General features: G+C 50.2%; 1 pseudogene; it reads right to left on the reverse strand.

Annotated features, from left to right (window-relative positions):
• The window catches only part of LOC124021198, a 135,939-nt pseudogene extending 127,488 nt beyond the window's left edge, over window positions 1–8,451 (reverse strand).
• Window positions 8,452–18,140: the final 9,689 nt, after the last annotated feature.

The raw sequence follows: 18,140 nt of genomic DNA on the forward strand, positions 1-18,140 counted from the left end.
ACTGTTCAATAGTTCAGAACACAATGACCTGTTCAATAGTTCAGAACACAATGACCTGTTCAATAGTTCAGAACACAATGACCTGTTCCATAGTTCAGAACTGTTCAATAGTTCAGAACACAATGACCTGTTCAATAGTTCAGAACTGTTCAATAGTTCAGAACACAATGACCTGTTCCATAGTTCAGAACTGTTCAATAGTTCAGAACACAATGACCAGTTCAATAGTTCAGAACTGTTCAATAGTTCAGAACACAATGACCTGTTCAATAGTTCAGAACACAACAAAATGTTCCATAGTCTATAGTGTTTAAGATCCTTAGCTTTGGGCACAGGTACTGTGGTGGTCTGCTTGAAACATGTTGGTATTACAGACTGGGTCAGCGACAGGTTTAACATATCAGTGAAGACAGTCGGTCATGCTTCTGGTACGTGTCCTGGGTAATCCGTCCTGCGGTCTTGTGAATGTCGACCTGTTTAAAGCTCTTACTGACTTCGGCTACGGAGAGCGTGATCTCACAGTCGTCCGGAACAGCTGATGCTCTCATGCGTGGTTCAGTGTTGCTAGCCTCGAAGAGAGCATAGAAGGTATTTTGCAGGTCTGGTAGACTCGGTTGGGTTTCTCTTTGTAATCGATGATAGTTTGCGAGCCCTGCCACATCCGATGAGCCGGGGTGTAGTAGGATTTGTGCTTGGTCCTGGTTTGACACTTTTCCTAGTTCGTTGGAGGGCATAGCAGGATTTCTTTTAATCGTACGGATTGGTATCCAGCTCCTTGAAAGCAGCAGCTCTAGCCTTTAGCTCAGTTCGGATGTTCATTTTACCTTTATTTAACTAGGCAAGTCAGTTAAGAACAAATTCTTATTTACAATGATGGCCTAGGAACAGTGGGTTAACTGCCTGTTCAAGGGCAGAATGACAGATTTGTACCTTGTCAGCTCGGGGATTTGAACTTGCAACCTTGCGGTTACTAGTCCAATGCTCTAACCACTAGGCTACCCTGTAGCGTGTAAGACATGGCTTCTGGTTGGGATATGTACGTACGGTCAACGTGGGGACGATGTCGTCAATGCTCTTATCAATGAAGCCGGTGACTGATGTGGTGAACTCCTCAATGCCATCGGATGAATCCCGGAACAGTGCTATTGAAGCAGTCCTGTAGCAGCGGAACAGTGCTATTGAAGCAGTCCTGTAGCATCGGAACAGTGCTATTGAAGCAGTCCTGTAGCAGCGGAACAGTGCTTTTGAAGCAGTCCTGTAGCAGCGGAACAGTGCTATTGAAGCAGTCCTGTAGCAGCGGAACAGTGCTATTGAAGCAGTCCTGTAGCATCGGAACAGTGCTATTGAAGCAGTCCTGTAGCAGCGGAACAGTGCTATTGAAGCAGTCCTGTAGCATCGGAACAGTGCTATTGAAGCAGTCCTGTAGCAGCGGAACAGTGCTTTTGAAGCAGTCCTGTAGCAGCGGAACAGTGCTATTGAAGCAGTCCTGTAGCAGCGGAACAGTGCTATTGAAGCAGTCCTGTAGCATCGGAACAGTGCTATTGAAGCAGTCCTGTAGCAGCGGAACAGTGCTATTGAAGCAGTCCTGTAGCATCGGAACAGTGCTTTTAAAGCAGTCCTGTAGCATCGGAACAGTGCTTTTGAAGCAGTCCTGTAGCATCGGAACAGTGCTTTTGAAGCAGTCCTGTAGCAGCGGAACAGTGCTTTTGAAGCAGTCCTGTAGCATCGAACAGTGCTATTGAAGCAGTCCTGTAGCACCGGAACAGTGCTTTTGAAGCAGTCCTGTAGCATCGGAACAGTGCTATTGAAGCAGTCCTGTAGCATCGGAACAGTGCTTTTGAAGCAGTCCTGTAGCATCGGAACAGTGCTTTTGAAGCAGTCCTGTAGCATCGGAACAGTGCTATTGAAGCAGTCCTGTAGCATCGAACAGTGCTATTGAAGCAGTCCTGTAGCATCGGAACAGTGCTTTTGAAGCAGTCCTGTAGCATCGGAACAGTGCTTTTGAAGCAGTCCTGTAGCATCGAACAGTGCTATTGAAGCAGTCCTGTAGCATCGGAACAGTGCTATTGAAGCAGTCCTGTAGCATCGAACAGTGCTATTGAAGCAGTCCTGTAGCATCGAACAGTGCTATTGAAGCAGTCCTGTAGCATCGAACAGTGCTATTGAAGCAGTCCTGTAGCATCGAACAGTGCTTTTGAAGCAGTCCTGTAGCATCGAACAGTGCTATTGAAGCAGTCCTGTAGCATCGAACAGTGCTTTTGAAGCAGTCCTGTAGCATTGGAACAGTGCTTTTGAAGCGGTCCTGTAGCATTGGAACAGTGCTTTTGAAGCGGTCCTGTAGCATCGGAACAGTGCTTTTGAAGCGGTCCTGTAGCATCGGAACAGTGCTTTTGAAGCAGTCCTGTAGCATCGGAACAGTGCTTTTGAAGCAGTCCTGTAGCATCGGAACAGTGCTATTGAAGCAGTCCTGTAGCATCGGAACAGTGCTTTTGAAGCAGTCCTGTAGCATTGGAACAGTGCTTTTGAAGCGGTCCTGTAGCATTGGAACAGTGCTTTTGAAGCGGTCCTGTAGCATCGGAACAGTGCTTTTGAAGCGGTCCTGTAGCATTGGAACAGTGCTTTTGAAGCAGTCCTGTAGCTTAGCATTCGCTTCATTCGAACCACTTACATATTGAGCGACACTGGTACTTCCTGTTTATGTTGTTTTTTTTGTCAGCAGGAATCAGGATAATAGAGTTATGTTCAGATTTACCTAATGGAGGGTGAGGGAGAGCTTTGTACACATCTCTCTGTGTGGAGTACAGGTTATCTAGGCTTTTTTCACCTCTAGTTGCACAGGTGACATATTAAATTCATATATATATATATATATATATATATATATAAATAATTAAGGCTGTAACATAACAAAATAGATAGATAGCTAATGTGACCTGTTAGCAGATAGCTAATGTGACCTGTTAGCAGATAGCTAATGTGACCTGTTAGCAGATAGCTAATGTGACCTGTTAGCAGATAGCTATGTGACCTGTTAGCAGATAGCTATGTGACCTGTTAGCAGATAGCTAATGTGACCTGTTAGCAGATAGCTAATGTGACCTGTTAGCAGATAGCTAATGTGACCTGTTTGCAGATAGCTAATGTGACCTGTTAGCAGATAGCTATGTGACCTGTTAGCAGATAGCTAATGGGACCTGTTAGCAGATAGCTATGGGACCTGTTAGCAGATAGCTATGGGACGTGTTAGCAGATAGCCATGGGACGTGTTAGCAGATAGCCATGGGACCTGTTAGCAGATAGCCATGGGACGTGTTAGCAGATAGCCATGGGACGTGTTAGCAGATAGCCATGGGACCTGTTAGCAGATAGCCATGGGACGTGTTAGCAGATAGCCATGGGACGTGTTAGCAGATAGCTATGGGACCTGTTAGCAGATAGCTATGGGACCTGTTAGCAGATAGCTATGGGACCTGTTAGCAGATAGCTATGGGACCTGTCAGCAGATAGCTATGGGGCCTGTTAGCAGATAGCTATGGGACTTGTCAGCAGATAGCTATGGGACCTGTCAGCAGATAGCTATGGGACCTGTCAGCAGATAGCTATGGGACCTGTCAGCAGATAGCTATGGGACCTGTTAGCAGATAGCTATGGGACCTGTTAGCAAATAGCTATAGGACCTGTTAGCAGATAGCTATGGGACCTGTTAGCAGATAGCTATGGGACCTGTTAGCAGATAGCTATGGGACCTGTTAGCAGATAGCTATGGGACCTGTCAGCAGATAGCTATGGGGCCTGTTAGCAGATAGCTATGGGACCTGTTAGCAGATAGCTATGGGACCTGTTAGCAGATAGCTATGGGACCTGTTAGCAGATAGCTATGGGACCTGTTAGCAGATAGCTATGGGACCTATAGCTAGCTATATTGGCTACTATGCTAAGAACTAAGTCAAATTAATTTCAACTTTAAAATGGATGCATTAATGCATAAATGGCTGTCTCTCTCTTGGGGAATTTTGTCAACACCTTTTTCACATTTAATGATATTGAATATCGTCCTAAAATAACCAATACAAAAATTGAAATTGGGTCGTTCTCCAGAGGGAGGGAGGGAGGGAGAGAGGGAGGGAGGCGGAGGGAGGGAGGGAGGGAGGGAGGCAGAGGGAGGGAGGCGGAGAGAGGGAGGCGGAGGGAGGGGGAGGGAGGGAGGCGGAGAGAGGGAGGCGGAGGGAGGGAGGCGGAGAGAGGGAGGCGGAGGGAGGGAGGCGGAGAGAGGGAGGCGGAGGGAGGGAGGCGGAGGGAGGGAGGGAGGGAGGCGGTGGGAGGGAGGGAGGGAGGCGGAGGGAGGGAGGGAGGGAGAGGGAGGGAGGCGGAGGGAGGGAGGGAGAGGGAGGGAGGCGGAGGGAGGGAGGGAGGCGGAGGGAGGGAGGGAGGCGGAGAGAGGGAGGCGGAGAGAGGGAGGCGGAGAGAGGGAGGCGGAGGGAGGGAGGGGGAGGGAGGGAGGGAGGGAGGGAGGGAGGGAGGGAGGGAGGGAGGGAGGGAGGGAGGGAGGGAGGGAGGCGGAGGGAGGGAGGCGGAGGGAGGGAGGGAGGGAGGAGGGAGGCGGAGAGAGGGAGGCGGAGAGAGGGAGGCGGAGGGAGGGAGGCGGAGGGAGGGAGGGAGGGAGGGAGGAGGGAGGCGGAGGGAGGGAGGCGGAGAGAGGGAGGGAGGGAGGGAGGGGAGAGAGGGGAGAGAGGGAGGGAGGGAGGGAGGCGGAGGGAGGGAGGGAGGCGGAGGGGGAGGGAGGGAGGCGGAGAGAGGGAGGGGGAGGGGGAGGGAGGCAGGGGAGGCGGAGGGAGGGAGGGAGGGAGGGGGAGAGAGGGAGGGAGGGAGGCGGAGAGAGGGAGGGAGGGAGGCGGAGAGAGGGGGAGGGAGGCGGAGAGAGGGAGGGAGGGAGGCGGAGAGAGGGAGGGAGAGAGGCGGAGAGGGAGGGAGAGAGGCGGAGGGAGGGAGGGAGGCGGAGAGAGGGAGGGAGGGAGGCGGAGAGAGGGAGGGAGGGAGGCGGAGAGAGGGAGGGAGGGAGGCGGAGAGAGGGAGGGAGAGAGGCGGAGAGAGGGAGGGAGGCGGAGAGAGATGGAGAGAGGGAGGGAGGGAGGCGGGGAGAGGTGGAGAGAGGGAGGGGGTCCATGTAGAACTGTGATTGATAGTATATCTGTGGGTCTACAGGGACAGATGGTCTCTAATACTGATACAGACACACAATGTTATCCGTGTTCCACTGGAACTCAATACCCCCAAACCCTGGGCAACAAGAGATGGACATAATGGAGTACAGTAACACACACACACACACACACACACACACACACACACACACACACACACACACACACACACACACACACACACACACACACACACACACACACACACACACACACACACACACACACACACACAGAGAGAGAGTGAAAGAGGAAAGCAGATAGAGAAAAGCACTTTAGTTTCTATGCTAAATCATATTATCACTGTCTAGACCCCCACTTTGTCTCGGAGACACAATCACTGAGAAACTTCCGCTCCTCCAATCACCTCACCCCCCTCCCATATCAGCCCCCCCCCCAACACAGTAAAAGGAGAAAAACTGTTGACGTGTCTGTAAAGAGTGTGTGTTCCAAATGGAGGAAATTAGGGCCAATGTTCCAATAGAAGAGTGTGTGTTCCAAATGGAGGAAATTAGGGCCAATGTTCCAATAGAAGACTTTGTGTTCCAAATGGAGAAAATGAGGGCCAATGTTCCAATAGAAGAGTGTGTGTTCCAAATGGAGGAAATTAGGGCCAATGTTCCAATAGAAGAGTGTGTTCCAAATGGAGAAAATGAGGGCCAATATTCCAATAGAAGACTGTGTTCCAAATGGAGGAAATTAGGGCCAATATTCCAATAGAAGACTGTGTTCCAAATGGAGAAAATGAGGGCCAATATTCCAATAGAAGACTGTGTGTTCCAAATGCCCCCCCCCCTATTCCCTTTATAGTGCACTAAGTCCTATGGGCTCTGGTCAAAGGTAGTGCACCATGAAGGGAATAGGGTGCCATTTGGATGCATATCTCTGCACTCTTAATCTTCATCAGCAGTGTGGAGAGGAGAGACCATATATCTGGAGCTTTATCTCATTCTCAGTCTAGTAGGAGATCTGATCTTGTCCCCCCCCCACCCCCCCACCCCCCCGCCAGGAGGTTGAAGCCTGGTAACTTTAAGTGAGACATCAGAACAGAAGCCTCAGAAGAGACAGGCAGCTAGCTAGCACTCTGTTCCTCTGTGTCTGTCTGTTTGACTGGCTGCCTGTGACGGCTCACTTTCCCTTAAAATAGGCCAAATAGAATCTCTGTCTGGGGAGGGAAGAAAACACACACTGATAGAAAGAGAGGGGGAGAGAGAGGGAGACCGAGAAAGAGCGAGAGAGAGAAAGAGAGCGAGAAAGAGCGAGAGAGAGCGAGAAAAAGAGAGAAAGAAAGAGAGAGGGCGAGAGAGAGCGAGAAAGAGAGAGAAAGAGAGAGAGAGCGAGAGAGAGAGAAAGAGAGAGCGCGAGAGAGAGCGAGAGAGCGCGAGAGAGCGCGAGAGAGAGCGAGAGAGCACGAGAGAGAGAGCGAGAGAGCGCGAGAGAGAGCGAGAGAGAGAGCGCGAGAAAGAGAGACAGAACCCCCAGTCAGATACAGACTGTAATGTGTTAGAATCTGCCCCGGCATCTCAGAGATCACAGGAGTTCTGTTTGAAGCGTCTGCCAGTCAGGTGTGTGTGTGTGTGTGTGTGTGTGTGGGTGTGTGTGTGTGTGTGTGTGTGTGTGTGTGTGTGTGTGTGTGTGTGTGTGTGTGTGTGTGTGTGTGTGTGTGTGTGTGTGTGTGTGTGTGTGTGTGTGTGTGTGTGTGTGTGTGTGTGTGTGTGTGTGTGTATGCAGCAGTGCCAGTCAGATCTGCAGCCTCAACCACCTGTTCTGTTCACTAAGGAGGCTGTTCGGAAAGGGAACCATTAACAAACAAACAGGAGGGTGAGAAGTCATCACAACATGTAGTTGTTGGGTGACTAGAGGTGGAAGAGGTTGACTGGTCACAACATGTAGTTGTTGGGTGACTAGAGGTGGAAGAGGTTGACTGATCACAACATGTAGCTGTTGGGTGACTAGAGGTGGAAGAGGTTGACTGGTCACAACATGTAGTTGTTGGGTGACTAGAGGTGGAAGAGGTTGACTGGTCACAACATGTAGTTGTTGGGTGACTAGAGGTGGAAGAGGTTGACTGGTCACAACATGTAGCTGTTGGGTGACTAGAGGTGGAAGAGGTTGACTGGTCACAACATGTAGCTGTTGGGTGACTAGAGGTGGAAGAGGTTGACTGGTCACAACATGTAGTTGTTGGGTGACTAGAGGTGGAAGAGGTTGACTGGTCACAACATGTAGTTGTTGGGTGACTAGAGGTGGAAGAGGTTGACTGGTCACAACATGTAGCTGTTGGGTGACTAGAGGTTGATATAGACTGGTCACAGATGGATGAGAGTAAGAAATCCAATACTGTGTTTTTATTTGTGACTTCAGGAGAGAATCTTCAAAATAAAATAAAAGCAGCATTGACACACACACACACACACACACACACACACACACACACACACACACACACACACACACACACACACACACACACACACACACACACACACACACACACACACACACACACACACACACACACACACACACACACATACTACTGTAAAATGCCTACATAGGCAATACAATGGTAAGCATCATGTAACGTTAGTCTACACGTCCCCTCTGAGCTCATGTGTTAGAGCTCATACAATCAGTGATCCAAGTCGGGATGTTTTCCAGAACAACGTCGAAGCAGAGATTCAAGTCAAACCAGTGTCTTTATCAGTGTAGTTTACGGTAATATCGCCTATATAGTGTAACGACCCTGGGTTTATACGCGCGGAAATCGACTCTGCCGCACGACCATTCTTTTGCGGCACAGTCGATAGCGCGCCCGACCCATGTAAACTAAATAACACTCACCTTGATTGGTATGACTGGTGTCCGACAGGATACTTCTGACCAGCAGGAAGAACAGGCAGCATTTCCTGTTGGAACTCATCTCTACAACAAAAATAATATCCTCAACAACAACAACAAAAAACTAGTAACGGACAAACCGAGACCCAAACCGACGGTTCTGCCGGAGCTCTGCTGTCGTCCCGCCACACGGTGACGCAGAGAGACGCTGCGGACTGGAAGTCATTACGAGGTTCGACGACTTTATGCGATAGACAAAAGTTCAACCTAAAACTACATCAGATTTAATCATATTAATAATAATCCTCCGGCGACCACTTAGACAGGTTTTTGTCCAGCAACAACAGCTTTACAGTCTTTCGTTCATCTCTTTTAAAATAAAAAATAAAATTAAAATTAAAATGTTATCCTCCTTTCCTCGACACATTTCCCTTCAGTCACCCAACCTCTCCCCTGCGCGAGGTTGTTTTATTCAGCCTACCTATATTTTCCTTTAAATTATATATTTAATTATTATCTAGCACAAAGCGGATGCCGTTGTTTACGAAACTTGCTGAGGTCATATCAAAATATTTCGCCGGCAACAATCTGAACGGACTATATGATCTGAGGTCCAGTGGAAATCTGGAGCTCATTGTTTCACCGCAGCGTCGTGCCTGAGAGAGACAGAGAGAGAGACAGAGAGAGAGAGAGAGAGAGAGAGAGAGAGAGAGAGAGAGAGAGAGAGAGAGAGAGAGAGAGAGAGAGAGAGAGAGAGAGAGAGAGAGAGAGAGAGAGAGAGAGAGAGAGAGAGAGAGAGAGAGAGAGAGAGAGAGAGAGAGAGAGAGAGAGAGAGAGAGACAGAGAGAGAGAGAGAGACAGAGAGAGAGAGAGAGAGAGAGAGAGAGAGAGAGAGAGAGACAGAGAGAGAGACAGAGAGAGAGAGAGAGAGAGAGAGAGAGAGAGACAGAGACAGAGAGAGAGAGAGACAGAGAGAGAGAGAGAGAGAGAGACAGAGAGAGAGAGAGAGAGAGAGAGAGAGAGAGAGAGAGAGAGACAGAGAGAGACAGAGAGAGACAGAGAGAGACAGAGAGAGACAGAGAGAGAGAGAGAGAGAGAGAGAGAGAGAGAGAGAGAGAGAGAGAGAGAGAGAGAGAGAGAGACAGAGACAAACAAATACACACACAGACACACAGACTCGTATACATATCATATTGATCAGGCTGGAGTTTTAGAGGGGAAAACCAGCAGTCGATATCACCATATCTCCTTCCTGTAGGGTTCGTCCCATTCCACAATGTAGTGCACTACTTTTGACTTGGTGAATAGCAGAATAGGCTGCCTTGTTTTTTTGGAGGACAGCAGGACACTGTCACGGCTCCAGGGGATCTGACTGCTGGACAGGAAGTCAGGTACCTGGAGAGGTGATGGAGGAATGTAACAGGAAGTCAGGTACCTGGAGAGGTGATGGAGGAATTGGACAGGAAGTCAGGTGCCTGGAGAGGTGATGGAGGAATGTAACAGGAAGTCAGGTGCCTGGAGAGGTGATGGAGGAATGAAACAGGAAGTCAGGTACCTGGAGAGGTGATGGAGGAATGTAACAGGAAGTCAGGTACCTGGAGAGGTGATGGAGGAATGTAACAGGAAGTCAGGTACCTGGAGAGGTGATGGAGGAATTGGACAGGAAGTCAGGTGCCTGGAGAGGTGATGGAGGAATTGGACAGGAAGTCAGGTGCCTGGAGAGGTGATGGAGGAATTGGACAGGAAGTCAGGTACCTGGAGAGGTGATGGAGGAATGTAACAGGAAGTCAGGTACCTGGAGAGGTGATGGAGGAATGTAACAGGAAGTCAGGTACCTGGAGAGGTGATGGAGGAATGTAACAGGAAGTCAGGTACCTGGAGAGGTGATGGAGGAATTGCCTGACGGTTTAATACCGAGGCCTATTTTGGAATGTGTAGATAGTCTTACCATGTTATAACGCCAATATCCACGAGCAGTCTGTCACGAGTACAATGATGGGAATTGTCTTTTTTGGAGTTTACATTAATCAATCAATATCTTTGAGATGATCATTTATAGCTGTGATGATAGTTGGCCGACCTTCCAATATCCTGTCTGGAATCTCCAACTGTATCTTTAAAACCTCGTTTTTTGACAGTCTCTACTTGAGACGTGAAAAGGTTTAGTTTACAGGCTAGAGCCTCCAGTCAGCTTTTGAACAAAACCTCATTTCAGTTTTTCATTCTACCAACATTTTAGTTTATATCACAGAGATGACAAGACCACCTCAAAACAGGAGCCAGGCTTTTAGGAGAGAAACAATATGAAAAAGAAAAGGCTTCACAGGCACATGGAGACAAACTCCAGCCAACCAGCCAGGAAGCCAGCCAACCAGCCAGGAAGCCAGCCAACCAGCCAGGAAGCCACAGGTACATGGAGACAAACTCCAACCAGCCAGCCAGGAAGCCACAGGTACATGGAGACAAACTCCAGCCAGCCAGGAAGCCAGCCAGCCAGGAAGCCACAGGTACATGGAGACAAACTCCAGCCAACCAGCCAGGAAGCCACAGGTACATGGAGACAAACTCCAGCCAACCAGCCAGGAAGCCACAGGTACATGGAGACAAACTCCATTCAGCCAGCCAGGAAGCCACAGGTACATGGAGACAAACTCCAGCCAACCAGCCAGGAAGCCAGCCAACCAGCCAGCCAACCAGCCAGGAAGCCAGCCAGGAAGCCAGCCAACCAGCCAGGAAGCCACAGGTACATGGAGACAAACTCCAACCAGCCAGCCAGGAAGCCACAGGTACATGGAGACAAACTCCAGCCAGCCAGGAAGCCAGCCAGCCAGGAAGCCACAGGTACATGGAGACAAACTCCAGCCAACCAGCCAGGAAGCCACAGGTACATGGAGACAAACTCCATCCAGCCAGCCAGGAAGCCACAGGTACATGGAGACAAACTCCATCCAACCAGCCAGGAAGCCAGCCAGCCAGCCAGGAAGCCACAGGTACATGGAGACAAACTCCAGCCAACCAGCCAGGAAGCCAGCCAATCAGCCAGGAAGCCACAGGTACATGGAGACAAACTCCAGCCAACCAGCCAGGAAGCCAGCCAATCAGCCAGGAAGCCACAGGTACATGGAGACAAACTCCAGCCAACCAGCCAGGAAGCCACGGGTACATGGAGACAAACTCTAGCCAACCAGCCAGGAAGCCAGCCAGCCAGGAAGCCAGCCAACCAACCAGCCAGCCGGCCAGCCAGCCAGCCATCAAACGAGTTAGCCAACCAGATAGCTAACCAGCCAGCCAATCAGCCAACCAACCATCCAGCCAGCCAGCCAGCCATCCAACGAGTTAGCCAACCAGATAGCTAACCAGCCAGCCAACCATCCAACCAACCAACCAGCCAGCCAGCCAGCCAGCCAGCCAGCCATCCAATGAGTAAGCCAATCAGCTAGACAGTCAGCCAGTTAGCCAGATAGTTAGCCAACCAGCCAGCCTGTCATTCAGTCAGTCAGCCAACCAGCCAGTCAGTCAGTCAGTCAGTCAGTCAGTCAGTCAGTCAGTCAGCCCAGCCAGCCAGCCAGCCAGCCAGCCAGCCAGCCAGCCAACCAGCCAGTCAGCCAGCCAACTAGCCAGTCAGCCAGCCAGCCAGCCAGTCAGCCAGCCAACTAGCCAGTCAGCCAGCCAACTAGCCAGCCAGCCAACCAGCCAGTCAGCCAGCCAACTAGCCAGCCAGCCAGCCAACCAGTCAGCCAGCCAGCCAACTAGCCAGCCAGCCAACCAGCCAGTCAGCCAGCCAACTAGCATGTCAGCCAGCCAGCCAACCAGCCAGTAGGAGCAGGGAATGTTAGATTCTATCTCAGGCCAATAATGTGACATTTCAAAACCAGCCAGTTCAACTCACCACCAGATAAAATAACAGATCAAAGAATTGGTAAAGATGATTCCAGAACAGGTGCTATTTCTGAATCATTTACAAGGGTTCATATGAGTTCAGCAACACAAGCAGGGTAGATGGTAAATCAATACATGAATTACATGGACATGAAACTATTGAGTTTACTTCAATTGGTTGTGTTTTATTCTCAGTAAGACACATTTGCTACACAGATGAGCGGGGTTGGCATTTCAGCACAATGGACAGCTCCGAGACGTTCACTGTTGGAGGAGACGCTGTGTGTGTGTGTGTGTGTGTGTGTGTGTGTGTGTGTGTGTGTGTGTGTGTGTGTGTGTGTGTGTGTGTGTGTGTGTGTGTGTGTGTGTGTGTGTGTGTGTGTGTGTGTGTGTGTGTGTGTGTGTGTGTGTGTGTGTGTGTGTGTGTGTGTGTGTGTGTGTGTGTGTGTGTGTGTGTGTGTGTGTGTGTGTGTGTGTGTGTGTGTGTGTGTGTGTGTGTGTGTGTGTGTGTGTGTGTGTGTGTGTGTGTGTGTGTGGCCTACGCCCGTCCCCGTGTGGCCTTGTCTCTGTGTGTTAATAATGATATCAGATTACATTTCATTAGTCTCTCTGCGGTGGACACCCTAATTGCTCCTGATAACAGCAGCTAAATGTTAACTGTAAAATGCATCCAGCTCCCCGGTAATGAACCGGGGTGAAATCGCTAAAAAGTCATTGTGCCCTCGTCTCGTGGCGGATAAGCGGCCACTGAGGAACAAAGCCTCCTGACACAATGAGGATTTCTGGGTGGCGGACTCCTGGCACCCCTACCCTCCATGACTCCTGGCACCCCTACCCTCCATGACTCCTGGCACCCCTACCCTCCATGACTCCTGGCACCCCTACCCTCCATGACTCCTGGCACCCCTACCCTCCATGACTCCTGGCACCCCTACCCTCCATGACTCCTGGCACCCCTACCCTCCATGACTCCTGGCACCCCTACCCTCCATGACTCCTGGCACCCCTACCCTCCATGACTCCTGGCACCCCTACCCTCCATGACTCCTGGCACCCCTACCCTCCATGACTCCTGGCACCCCTACCCTCCATGACTCCTGGCACCCCTACCCTCCATGACTCCTGGCACCCCTACCCTCCATGACTCCTTGCACCCCTACCCTCCATGACTCCTTGCACCCCTACCCTCCATGACTCCTTGCACCCCTACCCTCCATGACTCCTTGCACCCCTACCCTCCATGACTCCTGGCACCCCTACCCTCCATGACTCCTTGCACCCCTACCCTCCATGACTCCTTGCACCCCTACCCTCCATGACTCCTTGCACCCCTACCCTCCATGACTCCTGGCACCCCTACCCTCCATGACTCCTTGCGGCCTAAAAATAAAAAATTATGACAATATAGCCAATTGGATGATAACGTGGTTCAGGTGTATCATGGCACGGTCGTATGCCGTGTGTACAGACTTGCGGACGCTGGGCTTCTTGCCCTCCATCAGGCGCAGTTTGTCCATCCCCATTTGCAGCAACTTGTCCCGTGGCAGCCATTGCCAGGTCCTTTTGGTGTCGAAGAACAGCACAAGGTAGTGTGTAGCTCCCAGGGGAGAGTGTGTGTGTGTGTGTTTTGTACGTGGTCCTTCTGTAGCTCAGTTGGTAGAGCATGGCGCTTGTAACGTCAGGGTAGTGGGTTCGATCCCCGGGACCACCCATACGTAGAATGTATGCACACATGACTGTAAGTCGCTTTGGATAGAAGCGTCTGCTAAATGGCATATATTATATTATATATTATTATATTATATTATTATATTTATTATTATTATTTACTTATTTGTAGTTATATTTTCTTATTTTGTGTGACTTTCTTCTGGCTGCTATTTTAAAGATGGGTCAGAATGTGTGTTTTGACTGTGTGAATGAGCCGTTGTTTATTAACGGTGAGAATCGCAGAATGGTGAACTAAACGACGGGAGAGTTTTGACTGTGTGTGATATTAGATTGCTTCTTGTGTAAATATTTTCTGTCTGGATTTTAATGATTTGTATGATAAATAAACACACTCTAACCACTAGGCTACCTGCCTCCTCTACACTCTAACCACTAGGCTACCTGCCTCCTCTACACTCTAACCACTAGACTACCTGCCTCCTCTACACTCTAACCACTAGGCTACCTGCCTCCTCTACACTCTAACCACTAGACTACCTGCCACCTCTACACTCTAACCACTAGACTACCTGCCTCCTCTACACTCTAACCACTAGGCTACCTGCCTCCTCTACACTCTAACCACTAGACTACCTGCCTCCTCTACACTCTAACCACTAGGCTACCTGCCTCCTCTACACTCTAACCACTAGGCTACCTGCCTCCTCTACACTCTAACCACTAGGCTACCTGCCACCTCTACACTCTAACCACTAGGCTACCTGCCTCCTCTACACTCTAACCACTAGACTACCTGCCTCCTCTACACTCTAACCACTAGGCTACCTGCCTCCTCTACACTCTAACCACTAGACTACCTGCCACCTCTACACTCTAACCACTAGACTACCTGCCTCCTCTACACTCTAACCACTAGGCTACCTGCCTCCTCTACACTCTAACCACTAGACTACCTGCCTCCTCTACACTCTAACCACTAGGCTACCTGCCTCCTCTACACTCTAACCACTAGACTACCTGCCTCCTCTACACTCTAACCACTAGGCTACCTGCCTCCTCTACACTCTAACCACTAGGCTACCTGCATCCTCTACACTCTAACCACTAGGCTACCTGCTGTCTCTACACTCTAACCACTAGACTACCCGCCACCTCTACACTCTAACCACTAGACTACCCGCCTCCTCTACACTCTAACCACTAGGCTACCTGCCGTCTCTACACTCTAACCACTAGACTACCTGCCACCTCTACACTCTAACCACTAGACTACCTGCCTCCTCTACACTCTAACCACTAGGCTACCTGCCTCCTCTACACTCTAACCACTAGACTACCTGCCTCCTCTACACTCTAACCACTAGGCTACCTGCCTCCTCTACACTCTAACCACTAGGCTACCTGCCTCCTCTACACTCTAACCACTAGACTACCTGCCTCCTCTACACTCTAACCACTAGGCTACCAGCCTCCTCTACACTCTAACCACTAGGCTACCTGCCTCCTCTACACTCTAACCACTAGGCTACCTGCCTCCTCTACACTCTAACCACTAGACTACCTGCCTCCTCTACACTCTAACCACTAGGCTACCTGCCGTCTCTACACTCTAACCATGAGGCTCTAACCACTAGGCTACCTGCCTCCTCTACACTCTAACCACTAGACTACCTGCCTCCTCTACACTCTAACCACTAGGCTACCTGCCTCCTCTACACTCTAACCACTAGGCTACCTGCCTCCTCTACACTCTAACCACTAGACTACCTGCCTCCTCTACACTCTAACCACTAGGCTACCTGCCTCCTCTACACTCTAACCACTAGGCTACCTGCCTCCTCTACACTCTAACCACTAGACTACCTGCCTCCTCTACACTCTAACCACTAGGCTACCAGCCTCCTCTACACTCTAACCACTAGGCTACCTGCCTCCTCTACACTCTAACCACTAGGCTACCTGCCTCCTCTACACTCTAACCACTAGGCTACCTGCCTCCTCTACACTCTAACCACTAGTCTACCTGCCTCCTCTACACTCTAACCACTAGTCTACCTGCCTCCTCTACACTCTAACCACTAGACTACCTGCCTCCTCTACACTCTAACCACTAGGCTACCTGCCTCCTCTACACTCTAACCACTAGGCTACCTGCCTCCTCTACACTCTAACCACTAGACTACCTGCCTCCTCTACACTCTAACCACTAGGCTACCAGCCTCCTCTACACTCTAACCACTAGGCTACCTGCCTCCTCTACACTCTAACCACTAGGCTACCTGCCTCCTCTACACTCTAACCACTAGGCTACCTGCCTCCTCTACACTCTAACCACTAGGCTACCCGCCTCCTCTACACTCTAACCACTAGGCTACCCTGCCTCCTCTACACTCTAACCACTAGACTACCTGCCTCCTCTACACTCTAACCACTAGGCTACCTGCCTCCTCTACACTCTAACCACTAGGCTACCTGCATCCTCTACACTCTAACCACTAGGCTACCTGCTGTCTCTACACTCTAACCACTAGACTACCCGCCACCTCTACACTCTAACCACTAGACTACCCGCCTCCTCTACACTCTAACCACTAGGCTACCTGCCGTCTCTACACTCTAACCACTAGACTACCTGCCACCTCTACACTCTAACCACTAGACTACCTGCCTCCTCTACACTCTAACCACTAGGCTACCTGCCTCCTCTACACTCTAACCACTAGACTACCTGCCACCTCTACACTCTAACCACTAGACTACCTGCCTCCTCTACACTCTAACCACTAGGCTACCTGCCTCCTCTACACTCTAACCACTAGACTACCTGCCTCCTCTACACTCTAACCACTAGGCTACCTGCCTCCTCTACACTCTAACCACTAGGCTACCTGCCTCCTCTACACTCTAACCACTAGACTACCTGCCTCCTCTACACTCTAACCACTAGGCTACCTGCCGCCTCTACACTCTAACCACTAGGCTACCTGCCTCCTCTACACTCTAACCACTAGGCTACCTGCCTCCTCTACACTCTAACCACTAGACTACCTGCCTCCTCTACACTCTAACCACTAGACTACCTGCCACCTCTACACTCTAACCACTAGGCTACCTGCCTCCTCTACACTCTAACCACTAGGCTACCTGCCTCCTCTACACTCTAAACACTAGACTACCTGCCTCCTCTACACTCTAACCACTAGGCTACCTGCCTCCTCTACAGTCTAACCACTAGGCTACCTGCCTCCTCTAACCACTAGGCTACCCTGCCTCCTCTACACTCTAACCACTAGGCTACCTGCCTCCTCTACACTCTAACCACTAGACTACCTGCCTCCTCTACACTCTAACCACTAGGCTACCTGCCGCCTCTACACTCTAACCATGAGGCTCTAACCACTAGGCTACCTGCCTCCTCTACACTCTAACCACTAGGCTACCTGCCTCCTCTACACTCTAACCACTAGACTACCTGCCTCCTCTACACTCTAACCACTAGGCTACCTGCCGCCTCTACACTCTAACCACTAGGCTACCCTGCCGCCTCTACACTCTAACCACTAGGCTACCTGCCTCCTCTACACTCTAACCACTAGGCTACCTGCCGCCTCTACACTCTAACCACTAGGCTACCTGCCGCCTCTACACTCTAACCATGAGGCTCTAACCACTAGGCTACCTGCCTCCTCTACACTCTAACCACTAGGCTACCTGCCTCCTCTACACTCTAACCACTAGACTACCTGTCTCCTCTACACTCTAACCACTAGGCTACCTGCCTCCTCTACACTCTAACCACTAGGCTACCTGCCGCCTCTACACTCTAACCACTAGGCTACCTGCCTCCTCTACACTCTAACCACTAGGCTACCTGCCGCCTGTACACTCTAACCATGAGGCTCTAACCACTAGGCTACCTGCCTCATCTACACTCTAACCACTAGGCTACCTGCCTCCTCTACACTCTAACCACTAGACTACCTGCCACCTCTACACTCTAACCACTAGACTACCTGCCGCTCTGACAGAAGGAGAGCATTAAACATCAGTCCTAGTGAAATGTTTATACCTTCCCAGGAAACACAGCTCTCTGCTCGGCACGACGGAAAACACTCACGTATTCTTAATCGAAAAGGAGTGCACTATACTATAGGGTGCCATTTGTGACGCGGCCTTTATTCTGCATCAATAAAACAACGGTTCTTCAGAGGAAACGGCTTCAAAACAAACAGAGGAACAGGAATATTCACAGAGGAACAGGAATATTCACAAACAGAGAAACAGGAATATTCACAGAGGAACAGGAATATTCACAGAGGAACAGGAATATTCACAGAGGAACAGGAATATTCACAGAGGAACAGGAATATTCACAAACAGAGGAACAGGAATATTCACAGAGGAACAGGAATATTCACAGAGGAACAGGAATATTCACAGAGGAACAGGAATATTCACAGAGGAACAGGAATATTCACAAACAGAGGAACAGGAATATTCACAGAGGAACAGGAATATTCACAGAGGAACAGGAATATTCACAAACAG

Source organism: Oncorhynchus gorbuscha, unplaced genomic scaffold (genome assembly GCF_021184085.1).
Source record: "Oncorhynchus gorbuscha isolate QuinsamMale2020 ecotype Even-year unplaced genomic scaffold, OgorEven_v1.0 Un_scaffold_1083, whole genome shotgun sequence".
NCBI lineage: Eukaryota > Metazoa > Chordata > Actinopteri > Salmoniformes > Salmonidae > Oncorhynchus > Oncorhynchus gorbuscha.